Source organism: Passer domesticus, chromosome 4 (genome assembly GCF_036417665.1).
Source record: "Passer domesticus isolate bPasDom1 chromosome 4, bPasDom1.hap1, whole genome shotgun sequence".
Taxonomy (NCBI): domain Eukaryota; kingdom Metazoa; phylum Chordata; class Aves; order Passeriformes; family Passeridae; genus Passer; species Passer domesticus.
The window spans coordinates 21,826,938-21,851,640 of NC_087477.1; the positions used below are offsets into that span (position 1 = coordinate 21,826,938).

General features: G+C 35.0%; 2 long non-coding RNA genes across 3 annotated transcripts; one reads left to right on the forward strand and one right to left on the reverse strand.

The window, feature by feature from the left end:
* Positions 1–596: 596 nt before the first annotated feature.
* Positions 597–24,335, forward strand: LOC135298686 (uncharacterized). Of its 2 annotated transcripts, XR_010360734.1 has the most exons (5): positions 597–7,957; positions 10,000–10,089; positions 14,525–14,585; positions 21,829–21,948; positions 22,325–24,335. It is a non-coding gene; the product is annotated as an uncharacterized LOC135298686 (long non-coding RNA). The 2 variants fall into 2 exon arrangements; XR_010360733.1 differs by having other exon boundaries at positions 21,829–24,335.
* On the reverse strand, positions 10,266–15,343 carry LOC135298688 (uncharacterized). The gene is made up of 4 exons (XR_010360737.1): positions 15,287–15,343; positions 12,649–12,751; positions 10,889–10,919; positions 10,266–10,472 (listed from the first exon to the last, which is right to left on the reverse strand). It is a non-coding gene; the product is annotated as an uncharacterized LOC135298688 (long non-coding RNA).
* Positions 24,336–24,703: the final 368 nt, after the last annotated feature.

Genomic DNA, 24,703 nt, shown 5'->3' on the forward strand with positions numbered 1-24,703 from the left:
CTTCTCCACTGATCTGTGAACAGAGAGTGAGCCAGGGCTCTCAGTGTGCTCGGGATCCTCCCTCGCTCCCTCCCTCCCTCCCATGCCTGTGTTTGTCACTTATCTGGTAGGTGGTGAAGAAGAAAAGGGATAAGCGGAAATATTTCCATATTCAGCCTAGTTAAAGGAGTATTTCAAAGCAACAGATGTTGTGAGATTTATAAAGTGTTCAAAAGATAGTATATATTACAATTTTAACCATTTAAATTTTTTTTGAAAGAAACATAGATTCTTTCAAGGTATAAGGACGCATACACAGTCTGAATGACTATGTCCAGAAAAAAGGGGTCAAATCAAGGTTTTGGCCACTAGTAGCAATTTATACACGAGCCATATTTGAAGTAATTAGCATAGTTGTTTGCCTTTTTATTTCTACAAAAGCAGATGACAGACTACCCAGAGACCCTAAATAAAATTGCCTCAGGGGAAGACAAAAGCTGTCAACATCAAGCTGCAAAGACCTCTTTGAGGAAGAAAACAAATTCCCAGCAAGAGAATTGATATGCCTGCTGATGAGCTGTTCAAATATGAAACACAGACACAGAGGGAGCCTGCTGCAAACACATCCACAGAAGCAACCAAACATTTGGCAAAAAATCTGGCACCAGAAAAAAATGAATACTGAAAGCGAGCATAAGGATGTGATGGAACGAAGAAATACTGGCATGTCACACAAAAAAGAAGAGCTGAAGGAAAACCAAATATGTCTAGCAAGCTAAATAGAAAAACATGGGCTTTCTGGCAGGCCTGGCTAATCCCAGCAGCAGCAATGCTACTTGATTCAAGTGTTAAGGGAGCATTTTATGTCACACAGAAAAATGTGGTAGATGTGTTGACATTACTGGTTTTTATTGAACTAATACAACAGCAAAACCAAGAAAGGTTTAACAACCTGCCCTAGAGAGTTAGCAGAGAATTTTCTGCTCAAAGAGCTTTTTCAATTCCTACAATGAATTTTCCATAAAAACATTTTTCATATGCATTTTTAATTTTTTTGTCTAAATGTTCCCATTATCTACTCAATTGTGGAAAATTGTGTTGGTTTCGCCCAGCCTGGTTTTTGGTAGTGGAAGATGGGGGTGTTCAGAGGTGGCTTCTGTGAGAAGTTGCAAGAAGCCTCTAGCAGAGCCAGTCCTTGAGGCTCTAAAGACGGACGTGCTGCTGGCCAAGTCTGGGCCAACTAGAGGGGTTGGTAATGCAGGTGTGTTAACATATTTAAGAAGAAAATCAAAACAAAGTCACAAGGTTTCTACTCCTAGTCAGAGAAGAGGAGGAGGTGAGAACATGAGAGGGAAACAACACGGAGACACCAGGGTCAGTGGAGAGGAAGGGCAGGAGGTGCTCCAGGCACCGGAGCTGAGATTCCCCTGCAGTCCGGGTCAGCCCATGGTGAAGCAGCCGTGCCCCTGCAGCCCATGGGGATCCACAGGGAATGCAGAGATCCACCCGCAGCCGTGGGGGAGGTGCCCTCAGCAGGGTGGGAGAGCCTGGAGGAGGCTCTGGTCCAGTGGGAGACCTGGTGGAGAGAGAGGGCCCTGCTTCCAGGCTGGAGCAGCCTGGCCTTGGAGCGCTGCACCTGGTGGGAAGAGACCCACATCACAGCGGCTTTGGGAGGACTGGCTGCCCACAGGAGGGGCTCATGTTTCAGCAATTTTGGGAGGATTGCTGCTCATGACGTTGGAATCATGCTGGAAAAGTTTGTGGAGAACTGTCGCCTGTGGGAGGGACCCCCGGTCTGACAGGGGAAGGACTCCTCTCCTGGAGCAGCAGAAGAAAACTTCGGGTGATTAACTGATAAAACCCCCCACACCCTGTCTCCCGGTGCTATTGGTGGGAAGGAAGGAGTGGGTGAGGGAAGAAAACATGGTTTTAAGGGCTTATTTTACTTCTCATTACCCTCCTCTGATGCTGTTAGTAATAAACTCTTTGTATCTCTAAGTTGAGCCTGTTTTGCCCTAGGAGTGTTTTCTCCCAGTCGTTATCTAAACTCATGAACCCTTCAATATATTTTTTTCTCCTTTGCCCAGCTGTAGTAGGTGAGGGTGAGTGAGTGGCTTTCATGGGTGGACCAATTCAGGGGTTTTTTTCTCCTTTTGGTTAATCTTGTCTGAAGATAACATTTTATGAAAGCAGTGTTATCTGAGGTATTTAAAAGTAACACTATAAACTATGAATTCTCTTAAGGTCATAATTTGAAACTGTCTAGTATTTTTGGTAGAGTTCCTCAGTATTCCTGTGAACAAATATTTAGGGAGATGTTGTCACCGTATTTACTCCCCTGTCCTAGTGAATAAAGATAAACTTGGTATACTTCAGAGGTGTGTCCCTGAGGAGTCAACCATCTAAGAAAGGAAAAAAAAATCAATTCCTGTTTTGGAATCTTCAGTTCTCTCTACAGTCACATGGTCCATTGAAAAATGAGAAATTAGCAGAGTCCACAACTAGAAACTTCTATCGGAATGTAGGCATTCAGCCTGCACTTAAAAACAAAAATATCTCTCCCCTACTTCTGCCGGCATCAGGGGAGCCACATAAAAAAATCCAAACAAACAAATAAACCTCAACAAACCCTCAACATGCATAAACAATTAATGAAAGCAACAAGGTGCAAAAATACTTGTGTAATTTGATCCCTTTTAACTGTTTTGTAAAGTAATTCTGGCAGAGCTAAGTTAATAATTTCACTACAGACAAAAAGGCAGTAATAAAACAGGGCAGGTAAAGCTATGACAATAATGAAATTATCTAAGTAAAGCCTATTATCTTCATTAATTTTCACTCACTTTCTACCACAGTGGGAAGATATTAACTTGCTGATATCTTCTATCCTATTCAAAAAGAAATGCATCCCTTGAGCAAATAAGCTAAATTAATAATTTCTTTATGTTAGGGATTAATATTAATAACAATAATTAACAATTAAATGTGTGCACAAAGTTTCTACTTGAAGTCTTTAAATGCAAAATGTGGTTGATTGCTGTTTAAGAGAGTATCCCTGTCTGTTGCTTTAGAAACTCTAAAGTCAGGACCTTGAAAATCCAGATTTTTTTATAAAATGCTCTAATAGAAAAGCTTGAATTATTTTGTTAAACCTGTCTGTTTCTATAGTATTTTAGATATCTTCAAACCTTTTTTTTTCAGGAAAGCATGTGGAACACATAACATTGTCACTACTAGCATTTTCTATTAAACAAATTGAATAATGGTTCTGCTATATCTAAAGGTACAAAAAATGATTCAAGGTTTTGCTAAGAAATTTTGTCAAACTGTTGTGACTGGGACTCAAAAAGAAGATTCAAAATTTAAATAACCAGTAGTCATATTCCTTCTGTGGAAGTTTCAATATACTCCTCTGAGAACACAAAGTAAAGAGCCTGACTGAAGTTATTCACTTCAGGTTTCAAAACCACTTTTCCAATAAATGGAAAACTTTAGAAGCTAACAGGCACAAATTGAAGATCTAAGCCCATGCCCTTTCACATGCAATTAGATTAAAAGTGTTGCATATGTGGGATTTTATTGTTTACAAACAAAAATAATTTCCTTCTGTGAATTTCTTGGGCTTGGTAAACTTCTTGTTACATTTGTGCTTGAGAAAGTCTACAGCTGCCTAAATACATCCAAAGATACAAACAAGCTAGACAGCAGGCTATGGAAATAACTACTGTAAGGTATCAGAATTTGATTTAAATTGCACTCTAAGTTACATGCATTGCAATTTAAAACCACACATACCAATGATTATATTCCTCAAAAGCAAAAGCACATCAGAGTGATGACCTTGTTATTCACTTTGAGGAAAACAAAACACACTAAATAGCTCTCCAAAGATGTTCTGGATACCAAGACAACTGAATGTATCAAGCCCTTACTAGGACTTCCAAAGCCATAAATTTTGCATGGCTATGGAGCCCATATGAATAAATCTCTCATAGCCTTTGCTGTTTTTCAGAGTAAGGGCTTGGCTCTCTTGGTGTGAGGATTAGGCATTGTGACTTAAAGAATAGATTAAGCAAATGGAGTAAAAACTATCACTTTTGAAAATCTAGGAACATGTTCTCCTGTAAGATCAATAGTTTAATTTGTTTGTCCCAGGGGCTGGTATTTCCCAAACAGTAAGACAGGAAGCAACATAGAAGGCAAATATGAGATAGAAAATAGAAAACAGAAATAGAAAATTAAGATAGAAAATAAGCTTCATAACCAAGACTTGCTGGAGAACAAACCAGCTGCAGCTAATTGATTTCTTGAAATAGTTCTCTATTATGTTTCACATATAATTGTCTGAAGGTGTTTTGATAGTTGGTCTAGAGAACAAGAACTCTTCAAATGATGATTTTCTTATACAAAGTTGGACACAAGAACGAAAACAACCCAACAACAAACCACTTGAAGAGTGCAAGCAGCAAACAAACTAACAAAATAACTACATATCACCCTAAAACCCCCAACGAAACAACATCTGCAAAGACACTCAAAACAAACAAGCAAATCACACTTAAGAGGCTGATGCATATTCCTGGGGACACCAGGAATGATTGTGTCACCAAGATTCCAACAGATTTTTCATCAGACCTTCTGAGTACATACTCAGCAGAAGTTCTAGCACTCCTGTCTTTCTGGTGAACAGGTCATAATCCTAACTGCCCCCTGTTCATTCATTTATTTTCTGTATTTGATACAATGGACCTAGGTGGCTCGCCTATTAAATGTGCCTTCTGAACACCCAGCACTAAAGAACATAATAATTCCTGGATTCTGCAAAGTAAGTGCAGGTTATTTATGACTAGTGCATGCTAAAATAACTTCCATTAAACCATTAGCTTTATATTATATAGATCTGCAGTATAAATCCATGCATAAGAGCTGGCTGGTAACAGTTGTGGGTAGAAATGCAACTGAAAGGAAGAGAATTCAAACAAGGAATGATGCAGACCTCTGACAAATTACCTGATAAAGCTCACAGAGAAAGAAATTTAAATAATTTAACCTCATGTATCTGAGTTTTATTTTAAAGTGAGTATTGTCAAAAATATAAGGAAAGGCTTTTCTCCTGTTTGAATAAAGGTCCATGAAAGTCAAGGACTCTAGGAGCTAGGGTTAAAAAAACCCAAAGAAACAAAAAATCACTAACCCAAAATAAAATAAAGAAAACAATCTAACAAAATCTCACCAGAAGAAAAAGGGAACACCACACCTATCTGAAATAAGAAGGCAAAGATCAAATGAGAAAAGATAATTCAAATAATTCTGTCTGAACAAGATGTCTCCGATATACATGATCCAAGCAGATAGGAGAGAATTTGGGTCCTCTGTGGTAAAATTCTGTTCCCATTTACTGTGATGCAACTCCCCTTTAAGTCACTGGAAGCAAAGTCTAAAATACAGACGACAAAATAAGTTCTAATTTACATTACAGACTAACTCCTACCACTGATATTTAAGATATGCAGAATCAGGGAAACTGTTACTGAGGATGAGTCTTGGAATAAAAGTTGGCACCTGAAATTTTCTAAAATTGCCACAATACACATTTAAGTCCCTAAAAGCTTCTTTATCAGCTGAAAAGATGAATAGGAAATTACATGGTGAAAGCTGCTGTTGGGGAATTGCAGTAAACATGACTGATAATACGTATTTAATATTGTGATATAATACAAATAAAGGTCCTTTTAGAAAGTGTGAGGAAAGAAAAAAGAAGAATTCTGCATTGTGAACAAATACAGAAGTTCTTTTATTAAAAGTTCAATGGAAGTCAAGTGATGAATTTCAAAAGGCAATTTTGCTTGATTTGAGAGAATTTAAATAAGAAATGAATAGCAGTTTAACACCTTCTCTTCTCTTTGCCAAAAAAAACACATCCCGCCTTCCTTTGCAAATTTTGCATTCTAAACACACATTGTGAACTCTGAACAGAATGAAGGCCTGCCTGAAAATTATAAATTCACTTACTGCTGCTATTTTGAATTAATATATTATGTTAGCCTTAAATTACTGTAGTGGACAAACAAGCTGAGTCTTTCAAAACTGTTGTTCCCAAGGGGAAAACGCTGCTTGTCAAAGCTAAAATCCCTTAATGTTTCCGTGAATGAGATGTAAAGAGTGTTTTTTAAGCATTCACAATGTTCTTATTATCCCAATATACTGTTTACACAGGATAATGAATTACCATACACTAACATAATACACATACAAATAAGGATATATATGTATCTGTTAAGAAAAAAAGAATATTCCTCACACTACATCTCCAATGCAAGTACACTTCCAAAGACCATTTATTCTCTTGTGAGCTTATGAATTGTTCACACTCAGCTCTTTACTGGACACTTTTTGATACCTGGAAAACAAAACATTGGAAGGGAATATTTGCGAAGTGTAATTCAAGAGGAACTTAGCACTGCTGTTAGTTTTGGTGTGAACTATTCCTTGCTGCAAAACTGGCACAACTGCTGGTGCACCCACACACAGCTTTCAAAACCTGGAATTTGCCTTTTTAGGTACCATCTAGATCTGCACTGATTCAATGAACATACTTTAAAAATAAATATTGCATTCAGCTTCCTGGATGCCCATCAATACGAAGTTGCTAACACTCTGTGGGAGGAAAGATTAAAAAAATAATAATAAAGTAACAAAAATGGAACTAGAACAGAATGTGGGTGTTTAGTATAACAAGTACACTTTGACAAGAATGTAAGCAGTTTGCAGAAAGTATTTAACTTGATTGGCAGAAATCTCTTAGAAGCAAATTAGTAATGCAAACTATTTAAAGAAAAATTAGAAATACGATTTAAGCATATTGGATACACATTAAGGATTGAATTATGTAAAACCCATCACACAGCATGATCCAGCAGTCCTCAAATCTACTCATTTTATTCGGATCATTTATTTCCATCACAATTTAATCAAAGTAGTTAAAGAGCAGGTTTGATATGTCTGTAAGTATCACATTATGAATTAATGGTCAAACAACAATAGTAAGTGTTCATTGGTCTGCATGAAGTGAACCTTAATTCTGGAGTTTGACTTATGATCTTAGCCTGTACTGGAATATGTGCAATGGCCTGAGAACTTTCCACCTGGGTATTTCAACACCCTCCTTTTTTTGATAATTTGTCAAACTATGTTCATTATAATTATGAGAGCAGCATGGGGTTACCGTCAATACTCAACAGCCCATTTCCTTTTTTTCCGAATAAGAGGTCTGTTTGTTTCTTCTTTACCAGTACAGAGCAGGAGAGATTGTCAACCTACTCTTACATTTTTCTTTCAGAATAAATATTTTTCTGTTTCAACAAATTCTCCACCAGATATTCTCATTTTTCTTGGTAGGAAAAACACCTCCTTATTAGCCATTAAAATTATTAGAATATTCAACCAGTTCCTTTTAGTGGTTTTTTTTTTTTTTTTAATTAAGAAGAAATAAAATATTTTTTCCTATGTTTTTTAAAAAGCCCTAGTTCCAATACCATTACCTAATTTAAGTCTGGAAAAGCTTTTTGTTTGTTTGTTTTTAATTGTTTGACTTGTGGTGTATTATTTAAAAACAAAACAAACAAAGCCCCAAAATAACCCCAGGGAAACGCAAATCTACACAGTACAATTCAGAGAACTTTCAACAAGCAAGAAAACATAGAAAGATCAAATCTGAATTTATAAAAATATGTCTATTTCACACATTTTTTTCCTGATGGATTAAGAAAAAAATGTAATAGATTCAAATGTATTTCTGAAAGTTGTTCTTTGCAGATGTAACAGTAACATCAAAAAAATTCACCCAGCAGAAGGTGGGAAGAAAGGAGGAAGACAAGCAAGCAGAATCTCAGTCTTTGTTCCCTGAGCTTTTGCTAAAAGATGACAAGACACTAACTCTCAAAATACAGATGGAAGACATCTCCAGGGAAGGATACAGGTTAAGTAAGGACCAAAACATTCACAGGAGTGACCATCAGAAAATTTGTGTCATACCCACAAAACCAGTAAATCTGAAGTAGTCTCTCATTAGCTGCCCCATAAGATTACTGTGGGTGAACACCAGGACTGAAACATGTTGGCTAAGAGACATTTTTTCTCCTTCACTGAATCCTAAATGTTTGGAATGCCAGATTGAAATAATGTGATATTGTATTTAATATTCTAAATGGGTAACTGTGGTTTACATTATTTGATTCCTGTGTGAGACAGGGGGAGATATTAAACCACAGAGGTGAAACTATGTAGGATTCACTGACAAAAGGAGGAGTATGTGGTGTCTAACCTTGCACAGCTCCTAAAATCCTTTCTAATTAATGTGCTAAAATTTCTCACACAGAAATATTTGTCAAGCACAACAGACATCTGAAATAATTGCAGAGGAATTAATGTAGTGTATTAATTTTTCTCTTTTCTGTAATAATAAAAAATGTAGATATTACAATAAGATATGCCATTTTACAAATACACTAAAGAGACAATAAATCCATTTAAACCGATGCTTTAAGGGATATGCAGAGAAACACCTACATACCATTTGTAATTCCTATGGTTCCCAAGCTGCCAAACACAAAGGCTGCTGCTGTACATCAATTCAGCAGACTAGTATCTAAAAACACATCTGTTATCAGCACTTTACTAAAAAAGCCTTTCTGTAATATACATTAACATGTTAATATGCTCCATTTTATTTTTAACTTCTGTCAGAATTCAAACAATTTTTTGCCCAAGGAAAATGTAGGAGAGAAGAAAAAAGACAAAAATTGTGATCTTGGATGAGATAAATGCACAGCATTTACAAATCTTCAGTGTTTTCTGGCTTAGCATGTCTGGGGGCATTTAGCAATTTAACGTAATATAAAAGCTATAAGCTTTTTAGCTCTACCCATGAATACACCCATCAAAGGACAAACTGAATTATCCTGACGAAGCTTTAACTCATACTACTGTGTCTAGTTATTTTAACAGGTTTGTACATTCTTTTAAACTTTTTTTGTATTTAACTCTAACTTATTTTTTAAGTTACAGGCAAGCTTGCTCTTATCCATATGAAGATGAATTTTCTGAAGTTGCTGACCACACAACTGTGGTCGCACTGTGACACTAGGATCATTTTGTTTATGTTATCTGGTACCTTAGCAGACAAGGAAATAATAAAAAGTGGTGGTCAGCATGACAAATATAAGTCTAAAATGGGGGTTTTTTTAGTGAATTTGCTACGAAAGATATGAGAGGTTATTCCTAACTTTCTTGAAAAGTGGATGCAGATTAATTTACCAGTCAATGTATAAGTAAAGGAAAGCCAAAGTGTTTTTATTGTGTGGGCAGACACAGCCTCAGCACCCCAACTTAAGCCCATTTTAGCCAACAGATGCACACACAGTGTAAGGCAGTGTAAGTACACAGAATGCCAGTAAACACACTGCAGTTCAAAGACTTAATACAAATAACAATATCACCAGCACCTTTCAAAATTGAAAAATCAGAAGTTGACCATATTTTGGCACATAAAAATGTTTAAATAGCCTGAAAAGAAACAATTTAAAATAAATAAAGAGAAATTATCAAAAGCCTCACTAATAATCTCTCTTAGAAAACAATTCTAATGTAAAATTAAAGAATAATTCTTATTTTCAAAATAAGGTGTGTTTTGTTTTGTTTTTTTAAACAGACTGTTGCCAAAAGTCAAAATTGAATATCAATTTAATAGTTATCAATACAATGGAAGGAAGTATTGTCCCCTTCATATACCATCTCTAACACTAATTAGTCTGCATTTGAGGTGTTCCAATGTCACTTTTAACTTGTACATGACTTCACATCTGAGTGCTTCTGTTTTCAATAATTGCAGAAGTTTAAATGAGAAAAATAGGGAATTTGCCACAAACATAGTTGAGGCAGGTAATGACCATTTAATTCACACCAATAACTCTTATCTTCTCAATTGTAAATTTAATGACATTGATCCCTTTATCCTGCCAGGTGCTACAGTTCATGAGCAACAGCAACAGGAAAAATGTAATTACTTGTGTATAATATTGATGGGAAAAGAAGATCCAGCAGAGCACAAAGGTAAGATCAATAGTCTAGATCCTGATACTCATTAAAAAGATCTTCGGAAGAAATAATTGGAAAAGTATATTCTAATTAATATATTGCGTTCTTCTTCAACCCAAAAATACTTCAAGTACCATTTAATGTCATGAGTTAGTTTCCCAAGGAATAAAAAAATAAATTCAGGTATCAGGAAGCTTCACCACTAAAAAATTTGCTGTATTTGAACATCAGGTTTCTAATTTCAAAAGATATTCTGCAGTCCAAGTATAGCACCAGAATGTCCTGTTCTCACCTTGCATCCAGTTCTTTGTTCCTTTCATGCCTATTTGTCCTGCAAATACATTTCCTAGTTCCAGCTGGTGTTGAGAGGACTCTATAGGTCAAAGGACGTGAACCTTCTGAAGTTAAATAAAAGCTTGAAATTAAATAACTGAATGCTTAAAGAATAGAGTATATATGGAGGGGAAAAAAAAAAAAAAAACTAAACCATTTTTTATATTTTGTATTTTCTGTAATCCCTTACTTCCTCAACAGTACATAGTCATGGATTGTACTAATTGTCACTAATATAGTACCAGTAAATTTATTCACTACTGGGAACAATTTTAAAAACCTTTAGGTTTTTATACATACTTGATCATCTTTTTTCCTTCATTTCTTATTGTAGGACAGTTCTCAGAAATTTTAATTTGAGTAAGACAGGAGTGAATTTAAAAGTTTGCAATTAAAAAAACCCTTCTAATTCTGCAAACATTAACATATGTATGCAATGATAAGGACAGGACAACCCCAAAGAGAGAAGAGAGCTGCTCACCTGAGGCCAAATAAATCCTACAGCAAATCCCCTAAGTGGAAAAATGCAAGCCAGAAATTTTATATTGCAATTATTTTTATGCATTAACATCTAAAGGGAATAACTACTCTCTATACTACATATAGGGAATTACTTCAAAACAGGGGAAAACTAACCTAATCACTAATATTTCCCGTATTATTTGTAAAATACTTATTATAAAATATAATACAATTAAATAAATACAATTTTATTAAGTTTAGAAATATTTGCTTAAATATAAAGACAGTACAATAGATATCACATTTTATTTAAAAAAATTAATTAAAATACTTGAAAGTACACAATAAATGCATAGGACATAATTTGATTTAGATTACTATTTGTAGAAAATAGTTTGAATCTATGAAATACATTCATGTGAAAGACTACATAAATGCTAACAAAATATAGATATTGAAAGGAGCCGACTCATTTTTAAAAACAACTCCTTTATTATATTTAGAGCTTTCCAATTATCCTTTCCTGAAATTTGCCTGTGAATATACCATGATTCCCCAGTCATATCAATTTCTAAAGAACTTAATGTCTAATTACAAAATGCCACCATCAGTCCTGAAAAAATTAAAAAACAATCAGTATTTGTAACCAGGTAGTGTCTTTTGCTACTTCTTCCTTTATAGAGAATTTTTGAGAATGAAAAACCAGACTCAAAACAGTCAATGAATAATAAATATAAAAGGCAATATAAAGAAGCAACGTTCATTGAGGGAAGGACACATAAGTTACTGGTGTCATTGTTCAGATAAGCAGCACAACCTGTCAGTAACTAAATATCTAGAAATGAGGAGGAGGGGGAGAAAACAGGGAAGTAAAAAAAAAAATAAAAAGCCCTGAGGATATGGAATTCAAATAGAAGCCTGAACAAAATGAGTGAAAAGCCCAAATGGAATGTTGAAAGGAAAAATTCATAGGACAGTCAGAAAGCAAGGACTGTATCCTGGGAGCAAAGAAGTGAAATGATGCATGCAAATAAAAACTAATTGCTTGAAGACCTTGGAAGGACAATATGACAAACATACAGAAAAGAACAGCTGAAAATTTGGCACAAGCCTAGCATAAAGCCTTGGCCTTTTCAGCAAAATGAGTGCTTTTCCATTAGGTTCCTGTAGTAGATAGTCCTCCAATTTTAAGCCATATAGTGGATTTTCCTTTCAGAGATTTGGACTGAAAATTGTTGTAACCTGTAACCTCAGAAAAGAGAAAAAGTATACAAAATAGAGGCTTTCCAGCAGAAATATTCTGTCCTGGTGAAATCCAACAAAAATAGAAAGCCTTCAGAATGTCAGGCCAAGCAGGAATAGTGAGAAGAGGGGTAAAAGATCTTCAAGCTATTTATACCAGAAATATTTTACTCCAGTTTTTGGTCCATTGTGTTTCTCTAGCCCTCCAATGTGACCAAATTACAGGCACTGTAAGTAAAGCAGGTCTAGCTGGTGATGAATGAGCAGGAAAAAAAAGGGAGTATAATTCCTATAAGATGCAGAGACAGGAAATTCAAAGTCTCAGACACCTTGGGTCATTCCTTTGTAATAACTTTGGAAGTACTGCTAGTAAACCAGTTTTAAAATTCGTCATAAGTTGGTCGCTTAAAATAATCTAACACTCAGAGCAAGAGGTTTGCCTTTCTGTCAGAAACTTTGCCTTGAATTGGGAAGAAAGAAACAAAAAGAAATCAGCATATACTCATATAAAACATTATTTCTGTAAAATATACTTACATTCTGGATTCATATCAACATTGTCTCCAATGAAATCAAGGCTGACGTGGCAAAGTTTCTCTCTCTTAACACAGCTCAATCTTCTATCCCTAGCAAAGTCAACCTATGTATATTTGCAAATTTGGAACAGAAATAAAAAAGGGAAACAAATTAAAAAAAAAAAACAAAACAAGTAAAAAATCAGTCAAAACAACAAATAATCCCCAAAACCCCAAATCAAAACAAGCCAACTGATTCTGGCCATAGCTTAGTGTTGTGGAAAATGTGGAAGACAAAGACCCTAATTAGCCAGCCCAACCATGCATTAATTAATGTTGAACATCCAAGAGGATGACAACTCACAGTGACTGTCCGAGTCAATGACTCATGGAGGATTATTCCCACAAAAGAAACACCTTCAGAAATGTGAGGTATATATTGTTTTTTTGAGGTTGAAATTGTCTGCAAAATGAATTATGTTTCACAAAAAAACCCAAACCTTTAGCAGCTAAGAAGAATAATAATTTATCCCTTACCATAAGTGGAATAATGCTATATGTATGGTAATTTATACATATGTGTGTATATATATATATATATATATTTATAAAGTAACTGGAAAAAAAATTCTTTTCATAGATCAAAGATTTTCTGACTGCATTTTTGGGATTGTATTTTCTTCTTTCTAGGGTACAGATCCCTACCAAGCATAAGAATCTTAGATCTCATTAGTATCAGTAGATAAATCTTTCAGTGTTTGTACAGCAACTTCCACTCCACTCCATCAGCCCCACCCTCTAATTTCAGACAAAATCCAGGAGTGAATAAACAAACACTGGAGAAATTCCAAAGCAACCAAGTCTCTCTATTTACTATTTAATCACAGAGGCAAAAACATAGGAATTTCTTCAGGGACTGGGTTCAAGACTTTTCCCTGAGGCAAAACAATATTTTTGCTAGGTTAAAGCACTGTGTTTATGTACCTGAAGAATGATAAGTTAGAAGCCAGATGCACTGTGGAGTTTATAAATACAGTTTTACTGCCATGAAAGGGAGTAAATCATAAAGCTGTTGACTTGACCTAGGTGCATATAAGCATTTCTCCAAGGACCAAAATTCAAAACTGGAAATAGTTTGGATGACAGCATAGTGATACTGAGTTTCTGTAAACACTTGTAAGAAACACAGACAGATTAAGTTTCTGTGTTGTGTTCCAGCTAATGTCATCATTATTTTGTAATTTGTAGTGAAGGCCAAATCATGCTTTAACATTTAAAAAGTTTCACAGGTTACATCAAATTCAAAACTCCTGAACAATATCAAAAAAAGGTTAATCCCATTTATTAAAGGTGCCTCAACACACAGAGGCAATACTTGTAGAATTTTTTTTTTAATAACTGTACTACTTTTAACTTCATACCATCAGCTCATTACTTGCCTTTCAGCCGCAAGAAATTTGTTTGACCCACAACAATAGGTTCATTTACTTCAGACAGTGTGGCTTATGAGGGGTACCAAAGTGTATTTTATATGAAGTAAACTTTGTTTTTCCTCAGTCCCTTATCACTCCTCAAGCTCATCATCTAATGATCACCACACATATATATACAATTCAGACCAGGTCAGTAATGTGTTTGCACTTCATTATCCATTTTTTGTCATCCAAAAAATGACGCGTGTAGTGGTTCACATAGCATGAAAATGAAAATAAAGACCTTGCAACAGAATATGGAATAAAATGGAAACAAGGGACAGCAAAAGAAATCTAGTCCTGCATCTTGATGCATTTGAAATCATGGCAAGTCCAAAAAATCAGTTACAGTAGGAAAGAAAATTCATTTTGGCAAAGGGTAACTGGTAATACCTGTTTGAAAACACATTTTTGCATCTTTTACAGAGCATAGGGAAAACCCTGAAATATTCAAAAACTATCTTCATATTTGGCTCTGTGCTCGCAGGTAAGAGTTCGATTTATCAGTGTTTGAAGGAAAAATCACAACATTCAGTCAATATAGTAATGACTTAATTACTCTAGCAGAATTTAATCAAGGGGTGCTGTACCTCTTCTGCGCAGTGAGTTCAAGTTTTCTAACAACACTGTTTCCTTTCTTTCTCAGCCTGAAGCAAAACTAAGAGCAAATAGAAATTTTATACTTTGAAAAGCGTGCTTAAGCTAGAGAAAAAGAAGTTTCTTCTGGCTTTTCTTACCAATTTCAGACATGTTAGTGATTGGAACCAAGAAAACATACATCACACTGTTTCTCGAGTCTAGAGGTGATATCAAACAACAACAACAACAAAATCCCTGCCTTGCCAAAAATTTATTTTGGCTTTCTAATTTTATGTAGTTGTCAAGAAACTGTGAGAACCTGGGAGCAGCCCTTTAAAAGATAACAACGCTTGACAGCAAATACTTGTCTTTCTTCAAGTTGTTTTCCTCTTGCTGTCAGCTTTCCAATCTTCTCCAAAATTAGATTGAATTAGTTTTCTTTCCTTACAGTTCCAGTTTTCTTCTGGCTTGTGGCTAGCTGACAGACAGCATTGTATATGGTGACCTGCCCTGATGAGCACCATAGGAAAAGCTGACATTACAGCCCACAGTAGTATCCCATGGCCCAGCAAACTGGGCATTTCATTGGCCTGACTCCACTGTTCTGACCTCAAGAGGAAGTGAGAAGGTGGGAGCAGTAATTCTGCTGGTCTTATAACATTTTGGGACCTCCATGGCTCCAGCATCAACCCTGCTGTTCCATGTGGCTGGCCATGGTGTCACAAGGGCCAGCAGCTTTATGCTACGATGCCAAATAAAAAACCTGAAAAGGTCTCATCAGTCTCCAGGTCTGCACCATACTTTGCTCAGGAAATGAGGGGGATATTTATCTCTACCCAAAAAATAACATAGCTAAAAATGCCAGACTTCAGGCACACAAGTAGTTGTGGCATTAGGGACATTCAGTGGTGAACCTGGCAGTGTTAGGCTAGTGGCTGGATCAATGATCTTAGTGGTGCTTTACAACCTAAATGAATCTATGATTTCATGGTCTGCTAGGAAACTATAACTAGAAAGACACTTTTCAGAATTACAACTGTACTTGAGGTAAAATGGAAAAAATATCCTAGTAAATAAATATATTAAAATTTATACATTAAGGAAACTACAAAAGTCAAACATATAATCTGCTGGTGGTAAAGTGGAAATGTATAAATGTAAAAGCAAAATACACCATGAAAGATAAACTACTTTATGAAATATTCAGTAACTAAAGGGTAAAATTGTAGAACCACACTCTTGAGCAAGCCTAAGAGTACCCTTGGTTTTGGTGGAAATGAAACCCTTCACTGCAACAAGAGAATCTACTTAGTAACATTTGCAGGACATCTTAAATTATTTCAGATCACTGGAAATAGCTGTCAAGCTCATTGATAACCTTTGCTCATAATCAGCCTTTTAGAATGGTAGTAAAAATCCAAACCATGAGGTAAGTGTCCACAAAAGGGCATTGATTCAAACTGTGGCTGAGACTCTCTTGCAGTCTTAACAAGCACAAAGCGTGCCCCCTGCATTTCAGAAGGAAACGTAAGAAAATATTCAATGTTCCAGAAATGAGGACAAAAGCACCCTCTTCTACAAATTTTTTGTAAAATAAAAGAGTAAAATTGTTTTCAATACAATTCTGTCTAATTATAATGAAAACTTTATTACATTATATCAAAGATATTAATGTTAATATATCCTAAGATAAAAGGATGTAGTGTGACTGGATAAAGCTTCCTGGGGTTTTTCAGTGGTTTGTGTTTTTTAATGTGCTAGGCAAGATAAGGAATAACTCATAAAATGCAAAGCTTTGAAGTGCCTTTTTCAGTTTTGTAAAAAGTAGTATATTATTTTCTGTGAAAAACCCCAAGCACATTAATATTATTCAATCTTATTTTGTAAACGGAGTCTCCATCATGAAGAATTTCAGCCACAACTCTTGATTCTGCTTAGCCTTTTATTTTGAAGCTTCTGGTTTCTTATTAAAGAAAATGTAAATTGCTTTAAAAGTGTTCTCTGTGTTCAGGAACAGGCAAATCTCCCAGGGAACAACCTACATCCCTCAGGATGTGACCAATTATTTGCCTCTTGAAATTAAAAGATACTACAAAACCTCAACTTTTTAGAAAATGACAAGCTCTACTTCAGAAACATAAATCACCAAATAGTTAGTGTTTATTTACCATGGAGGAAAACAAATCCTTTCCTGTTATTCTTTTTTTTTTTTTAATCTATTTTCTCCTTACCCCAAAGGATCTGTGGCATTTCTAGACACATTGTGTGTGGTGCCCTGAGGGTACTTCTATTTGTATTATTATAGGTGGCTTTGAGAGCACAAAGAGAAGCTGAGCAGTTCTATCCTGGGTGAGCTGGGAATGAGCTGCCCTGTAATACAAACGGAGGCACCCTGAGGGCACCACTGAATTTCTGTGTGTGCCTGTGTATCCCTGTGTGTGCAGCCTTTAAAACACAAGCAGGACAGAAATCTTTCAGATGAACTGATCTCTAAAGGTTGAAGCCTTGAAAGAATTTTTTCCTACCTTTTTTTTTTCCCTCACATGCCTTGGCTTGCTCTCAGAATTATCAGTTTCTCTGATAATAAAACTACCTTTGTTTTTTAATATATTCAAGGCCTTATGGTTTGAAAACTTTTCCTACAGTGACTGATTGTCAAACTTGTCATAAAATACAACCTTAAGAATAGTGATTACATTTAAATGAATTAGAGAATAGCTCTTGCATTAAAATTCAAAAGGGTCTCTAAAATACTTGCATTGAAAGCAAGAATTTATATTTTATGTTAACTATTTAATTCTCTTTCACAAGTAAGAACCAACATTTACGTTGGGATTGTTTGACAATAACATTTAGGCTCAACTTTACCCATCTGACCAATTTTCTGCCTTTATTATATGTATTAGTTAAATAACATTTGTTCTCTACAAACAAATAGAAAATAACAAAGTATTAATATCTTTACTGAAAACAAAAGTTATATTTTTTTAAAGGAAGACCTATTTACAACTTACATTACCAGACTGTTTAAAAAGTCCAATAAAAAAATTAAAGTGGTGTTTATGTTCTTTGTAATACTGCAAAATAGCAGGGTTAAAAAAAAAAAAAATAAAAAAGGGAATTCTATCTTGCAAATGTCTGCATTAATAGTCTGACTCATTCAAATAATTCAATACCAATGCAAAAAATTATCCCCTGCTTTGGAACCCAGGAAGTGGTCACCCATCATTGATCTAGTTCATGAACATGGACTTCCATTTCATTTCAAGAATAAGCAGATGCTTTTAATCTGAAGACAAACAATAATTCTGATCTTTTTCTTTGCTCTTATGACCCAGGCAGCCAAAGAGCTCTTGCATTGTCTCACTGGGGAACTGTACACAGCCACATCCCTACTCAATAATGGTTTGCACTCCTCAGATATCTACGACCTTGTTTCTTTAAACAGCCAAGGCAAGTTCCTTTCCAAGGAGCCATTTCTCCTTACACACAGAGTAATGAATGCATCCCCTGTGAACAGAAATACACAGAGCACACTGGGCCCTCAGGCTGAAAAAGGCCATGGAAGGTGGAGCTGTTATCCACAGTGGCTAATGGACATGCTGATTATGAGGTACCTTATAGGTACACAAAGTGTGTAACTATAATTTAAGAATGAAGTAATTTTCAGAATATGCAAATAACCTTATTTTTAGGTTTATTTTAATCATAGAGAACAATTGTTAATGAAAAAATCTGGGTAAAAGACTTTATGCCAAGCATGGAAAAATGCACCGTGAATGTGGACTCTTAGGAAATAATTTACTGCTCCTATAAGAATGCTAAGGAGTTCCTAGGACACCAGAATAATGACAACAAATTAATAAAATCCATTATTTGCTTTGTAGTTTTATATTAATGAATTTACAAAGAAAATTTGGTCAACAACCTCTGATTTTAAAGTTCATTCATTCCAGAGAGTATCATTTGCATTCCTATAACATGCGGAGGTTAGAAATAAAACAGGCATTACTTTTCCTTTCATTTTTCTGATTCTTTGTTCAGTGCTGCATTTTCCAATTATCACAGAGTTTGACACACTGATTATACATCCATGAACAAGGACAGACTTCAGTGGCATAGGATAATCACTGTGCAATACAGCTTACAGTCAGCTTGGACAGACAGACCTGCTTAATTTTGTTTGTCCTCATTAGAAAGGCTTCCTGAAAGGTTATGAAAATGTATTCATTAGGCCCTAAATGTTAGAACGATGGTTTTTTTTGTTTCCTTGACTGATTTTTATGGTTAGCTGATGAAGAAAATAGGTTTTTACTGCATTTTTCTTTTAAGACAAAAGATCAGCTACTTTTAATTCCAGAATAGTATGAAATAATAACAATTCATTTTATCTGACAGAAAATACATTCAAACCCAACATTCAGCATATTTTCAAGGCATTTTTTTTTTCAAAAACAGCCTGAAACATTAATTCTTTTTAATGCTTCTTTTCTTTTTAAATATATAGACAAAGGTTTTGCTCATCTGGCTTGAAATTCATTCTATGCAGAATGTTCATTTATATCTCCCCTAAAATTTAAACTAAGCTTTTCTCTCTCCCCTTAAGGAATGTAATTACTATCCTTCATTTCTTGTAGTTCCCATGATGTGCCTGTCTTCCAAATAGAGAATAATGCATTATCTGTGCCCCAAGGAATTTATATTAGAAGATAAACTATATTATTGTCTGTAAAATGAATTATTTTAAATAAAAAGGGATGCTAGGATGCAATTACTGTATTCAAGAGGACACATTTAGTTCTGTTTAAATTGATGTTGAAAAACGCTGCATGCTTAATGGCACAATTCAGATAATAATATGTTATAACAGGAACTATATTCATAAAGTAAAATGTAATTTGCATACAGATAAAATATCTACTTTATCTATCTTTGTCTATATGTTAAAATGGAAAGTATATATTGCTATTTGTTTCCAGTGTGACCCAACTGTGGATAAAGACTTAAACTTTTCGTTGATAATCACCAATCACATGTTAAAAATCTGTGGGTTCTTTTTGTGCATCCTAAAACTCAAAGGTGCCATAGATTTTTCAAAATGACAGTACTATCACACAAGATTTAAAGGGGAAAAAAAGAAAAGATAAAAATAGAAACCAAGACCTACACCCCTAAACAACCAAACCCACCAAAAAACTCCAAAAACTAAAAAAACACCACCAACACCAAAAACACTAAACAAAACCCAAAAGTCAACCAACCAACTAACCAAAAACCCCTCAACAAAACACCAAAAAAAAAAAAAAAAAAAGAAAAAGGAAAATAAACCAACACCCCCACACACCCCACCCCACAAAAACAAAACCAAAAACCCAAACCAAACCAAAAGAAAAACCAACAAAAATCCACAAAAAAATCCCCAAAACCCAAACACAACAAAACTTCTAAACACACCTTCAGGGTAATATTACAATGCGATTCAAACCTCAACTGCAATAACTACATATAATTTCTGCACTATCATAAAGTAAAATAGTAGATAATTAATATATTTGTGTAAACCCATACAGAGCTGTGCAAACTTTTTAATAAGAAACACCTTTTATTTATTTGGACTTGCTTTCCTGTTTCATAATATATACATTTTACACATCTGTTTAGTGCCTGCTTTTATTTATTTGATTAAGTAATATATTCTTCTATTTTCCTCCAAACCCTTTCTTTTTTACATAGAGATTAGGAAATATAGGTCTCCATGTTCAGGTGAAGACATGCTTTTTAAATAGAAGGGCGGGAAATACAAGTAAAACATGAGGAGAAAAGGATGCGAAATGCTAAAAGTTATCTAGGAGATGGTTGAAGAGTTCTTCACAAGCAGGTGTTATGAACAACCTGTTACATAAAGCAGATTTTGTCTGCATCTGATTCTCTCCAGAGGCAGATGGATGGACTGGGTGATTGCTGGAAGCCACTCACAGCTATTCCTTGCCACATCAATTTGCATTTCAGAATAGATTCTACCTTCCTAATTGGAGCAAAATATGGCTTCAAATGAATGAATATGGCAACAAAGGTATTATACATAAGACTAAATTCCATTTAAAATACAGTCTTTTATAATAACAATGTGCATAGCTGGAGCAGTATGCTTTACAATTTTGTTTTGTTTTATTTAACCTGCCTTATGTGTCACAGCTAGACATCCTTGATTACTCATGCAAAACCTAGATTTGAAATTCTTCATTTTCAGGAAGCATCTATGCACTGCTTTTCCTCATATACTAGAAAAACATTAAATTAATTGACCTGTACAGGTTTCATTTGAGTGGACCTATGACAGCTACAATTGCAGTACATTTTCAGGCCTGAAAACACATCTGTATATTTTCAAGTGTTGTGATCAAAGAAGCATCAGCATACTTTTTTCAGATTCAGATGACACTTAACTTTTACTTCCACAGCTAACTCATTTAACTCAGAATTAGCAGAACAATCTTCAGAAAAAAATATTTGCAGATTTATTCGACTCCCTAACTATTGAATTCTTTTTTATTAGAATGAATGATGCTTTAAATTGAGGATGTATTTTCTATTATGCATAAAACAATATCACATTTCAAGATAATTCTGTGTACATTACTTTTACATGACTTCCTGTTCCACAGTTATAATGGTGCAAACTCCTTCCAGAAACTGGTGCTGATGCTGGATGGACAGGAAAAAAAAATGACAGCATTAAGAATGACTGAGTCAAACTTCTGCTCCTCCTACTATAGAAGTAAAAGACAAATTTGAGCCCTTCATACACAGAGTGACAAAAATTTAGTTTTACCTACACTGGAAAGCCTTTAGTTGCCTCTGAGACAAGATAAGATATGTAAAAATAGAAAAAAAAAGAAGAAAAAAAGACATGTAGAAGACAGTAAGTGCTGAATTCTGAAGCAGAATGTCAAATTGTTTCCTCAGACTAGATGAAGAAAGATATTTGCCAAGCTCCAAGGCAAGTGTTATGTGACACACAACTTAGATCGCAGCAAAAGCTTATTCAGGCTTCTATTTGACCTATTTGACTGGTACAGGGTTTAAATGCAGCTGAAATAAAATTGCAGTCAGCCATTTAATCTATATTCCAATTTAATCCATTTTCCCAGTTTCAGAGTCAGTGGTGCTTATGATCTTATCAGAACTGTGAAGTCATACAAGCAGACTGCCTCCCATTTCTTTGGAAAAAGATAAGTTAACAATAAACAACAGTTTTTCCAAGTCTAAAGGTAGAGCATAAATGTAATCTATACATTAATGTACATTACACATAAATGTGTTTATATGTGCATGGAAACTATTGGTTCTTCACATTCATTTTTCAATACAAAGATTAATATACATGATTAATATATATTCCCTTCAAAGGTTCTGCAGGATCTAATGTCTTTTGACCAGAGATGAGTTCAATACTCCTCTACTTTATAAAAGTAAAGGATTTTATAGATGATTACAGTAAGGCCACTTGACACACTTCAAAACACTAAGTCAGTTAAGAGAACAGATTGAACTTGGAGATCTTAGTTTTATTTCTGTGATTAATTAGTTATCTTTCAGAATTTGATAAGGAATCTTTTAATACTGTTGAGCAATCATTTCTTTCAGCTATTCTGGACAATCAAAGCTACCTAGTCTTCAAGAAGGGATTAACTCCTAGGACCCTCTGTAAGAATGACTTAATTAAAAAGGCTTAAGAGAAGAAATGCTTTAATACAGGAAATGAGAACTCTTTGACCCCTAGAGGTTGACTGAAAGTTATCACTTTCTTGAAAATGAGTGATCAATAAAAACTCAAAAGAGGAATTATCTTTAAAGATGGTGAAGAAGTTGCTGCTGCTAGAAAATAAGGAAAATATCTTGTGTTTTTATGAGCTTCAGGTTCTACACAAAGCATTCACAGAAGTGCTGAGGCACTGTGCACAGCAGCTGCTCTACACTGAGCCTACACAATTTCTTCAGTTTTCTGAGGGATACAGGGCATGAAATGCAAGATCTCTTAAAAATTATGCATGTTTCCTTTCCACCATTAACTTCTCACATTTCTTTACAGCAGGTTTAGCTGCACACATTCCCCTTCATTCCTACAAATGTCCATCAGTACCTGGAATCATCTCATGGGATTCACTTTATCTCAAAGATACCAGCATGGAAATCAGAGTCAGCATGGCATTTTTGCTTCAGCAAAGCTGTTCATTTTTGCTCCAGCACTGCTGTTCTACAACATAGTGATAACGTTTGGCTGTTAGGAAGTCAGAGAACTTATATCAAAAAATGGATATCCTGGCTCTTTAAGAAACCATCCAGAACATATTAAGTCATCTAGAATATATGGAAAACTAATGGCAGCCAGTAGTAATTAATGTGACTGAACAATCCAAGTTTTCTTCTCTAGCTAAAGTAAGTTTACAAAAACTGTCAGCTAGTAAAAGCATTGAATGAGGCAGAAACAAGGAGTGAGAGGGAGCACTACTGGATTAAATTAAGCTGATTCAAATAGGATAAAGTAAATGGCTAAAAAGCGGCTAGAAATAATGAAACAGGTATTGAAGCCAGCCTGATAGTAGGAAGTTACCAGGAAAAACCATGTAAATTAAGTGAAATGGCACAAATTTAATGGATATATGGCAAGCAGAGTAAGGGAAATAAATGGACAAACAGATATCTGAGATAGAAATCAACTACCCCAAGAACAGCCACAACTTCAGTGTCAGCCCAATGACAATACAGAAACACATCTTGTTATAAAGCCTTTAGTGAAAACTATGCATATATGAGTTGGGACAAGCATTAGCTCAACCTGTAATTAATTTTATTACAGTAGTTATCCATTGCCTTACTTGTACATCTGGATGGGGAAAAACTCAACTCCAAATGAGCTGGGCAAATCAACCTCAGGCAAAATTATACCCAACTTCCTTGCTATAAAGAGACTCTGATTCTCTGAGTCTCACAGAAGATATTTGCACAGCAGGAACAGTCTTGAACATTCAGACCTTTGAGAACAGCTTATAATCATGTGGAGATCAGCTGCCACTTCTTGTCACCTGTATTTCTGAAAAATGTCATATATGCAGTCTGTTGATGTACTGTAAATTGTTTTCAAGGAATTAGTCTCCTGCAGGTTGAAGCAAATGATTCCAAACTCTTTTGTAGCAAGCTGACTTGACATTGCAACAGTCAAGTTTTTTAACTATTGGCTTCCACAAAGATATCATGTTTGTGTGTGTCCAAGCACAGAACACACAATGTCCATACCACACCTGCAGTGCTTCATAAATCAAAAAAACTGGAAATATTATTATAAATACAATAACTAGGAAATAGAACATTCATATTTTATGGATGGCATATTTGGCAATTTTCATTTGCCAGTAATCTGTGTTGGTGATTCTCAGAATGTCCTCTGTAGAGCACATTCTCAGTAGTGCTCTGTAGAGCTGTAGAGCACTCCACTTCTGTGGAGTCTGAGGAGTTATTTTTCTCAAAATTGTACAGTAGTGATGAAAAATTGAAATACAGGGTCAACCCACTCTGCAAGGAAATTTGATTTGAGTCTGCTTCAAAGAGTATTGCCACTGTTCCCTTATATTTTGCTGGTTTATGGACATAAAATGAAGTTCACCTCCTGTTCTTTAATATTTTTTTTTGTTTTGGGAACAGCAGAGTTTATAGTTTATAGTTTATAGTTTATAGTATGCTATTGGTATTAAAAATTGGAAGGGAAAGACAAAATAAGGCAAACTAAATGGCAAAATTGTCTGGGATCATATAATTTACCTTTCTAAACAATATGTACATGATACAATCAGATGAGTAAAAATATTAGTAAATGATTAAACTATTAATATTTTACAACTCTTACTTTCTCTATTGCTGCTATGGATCCTGAACTTATAGTTCACCAATTGCCAGTTGACTACTAGCCATTAATAAATTCAGAAAATTAGGATTCAATTGAATCCTGATTTTGGTTTAACTATTTGA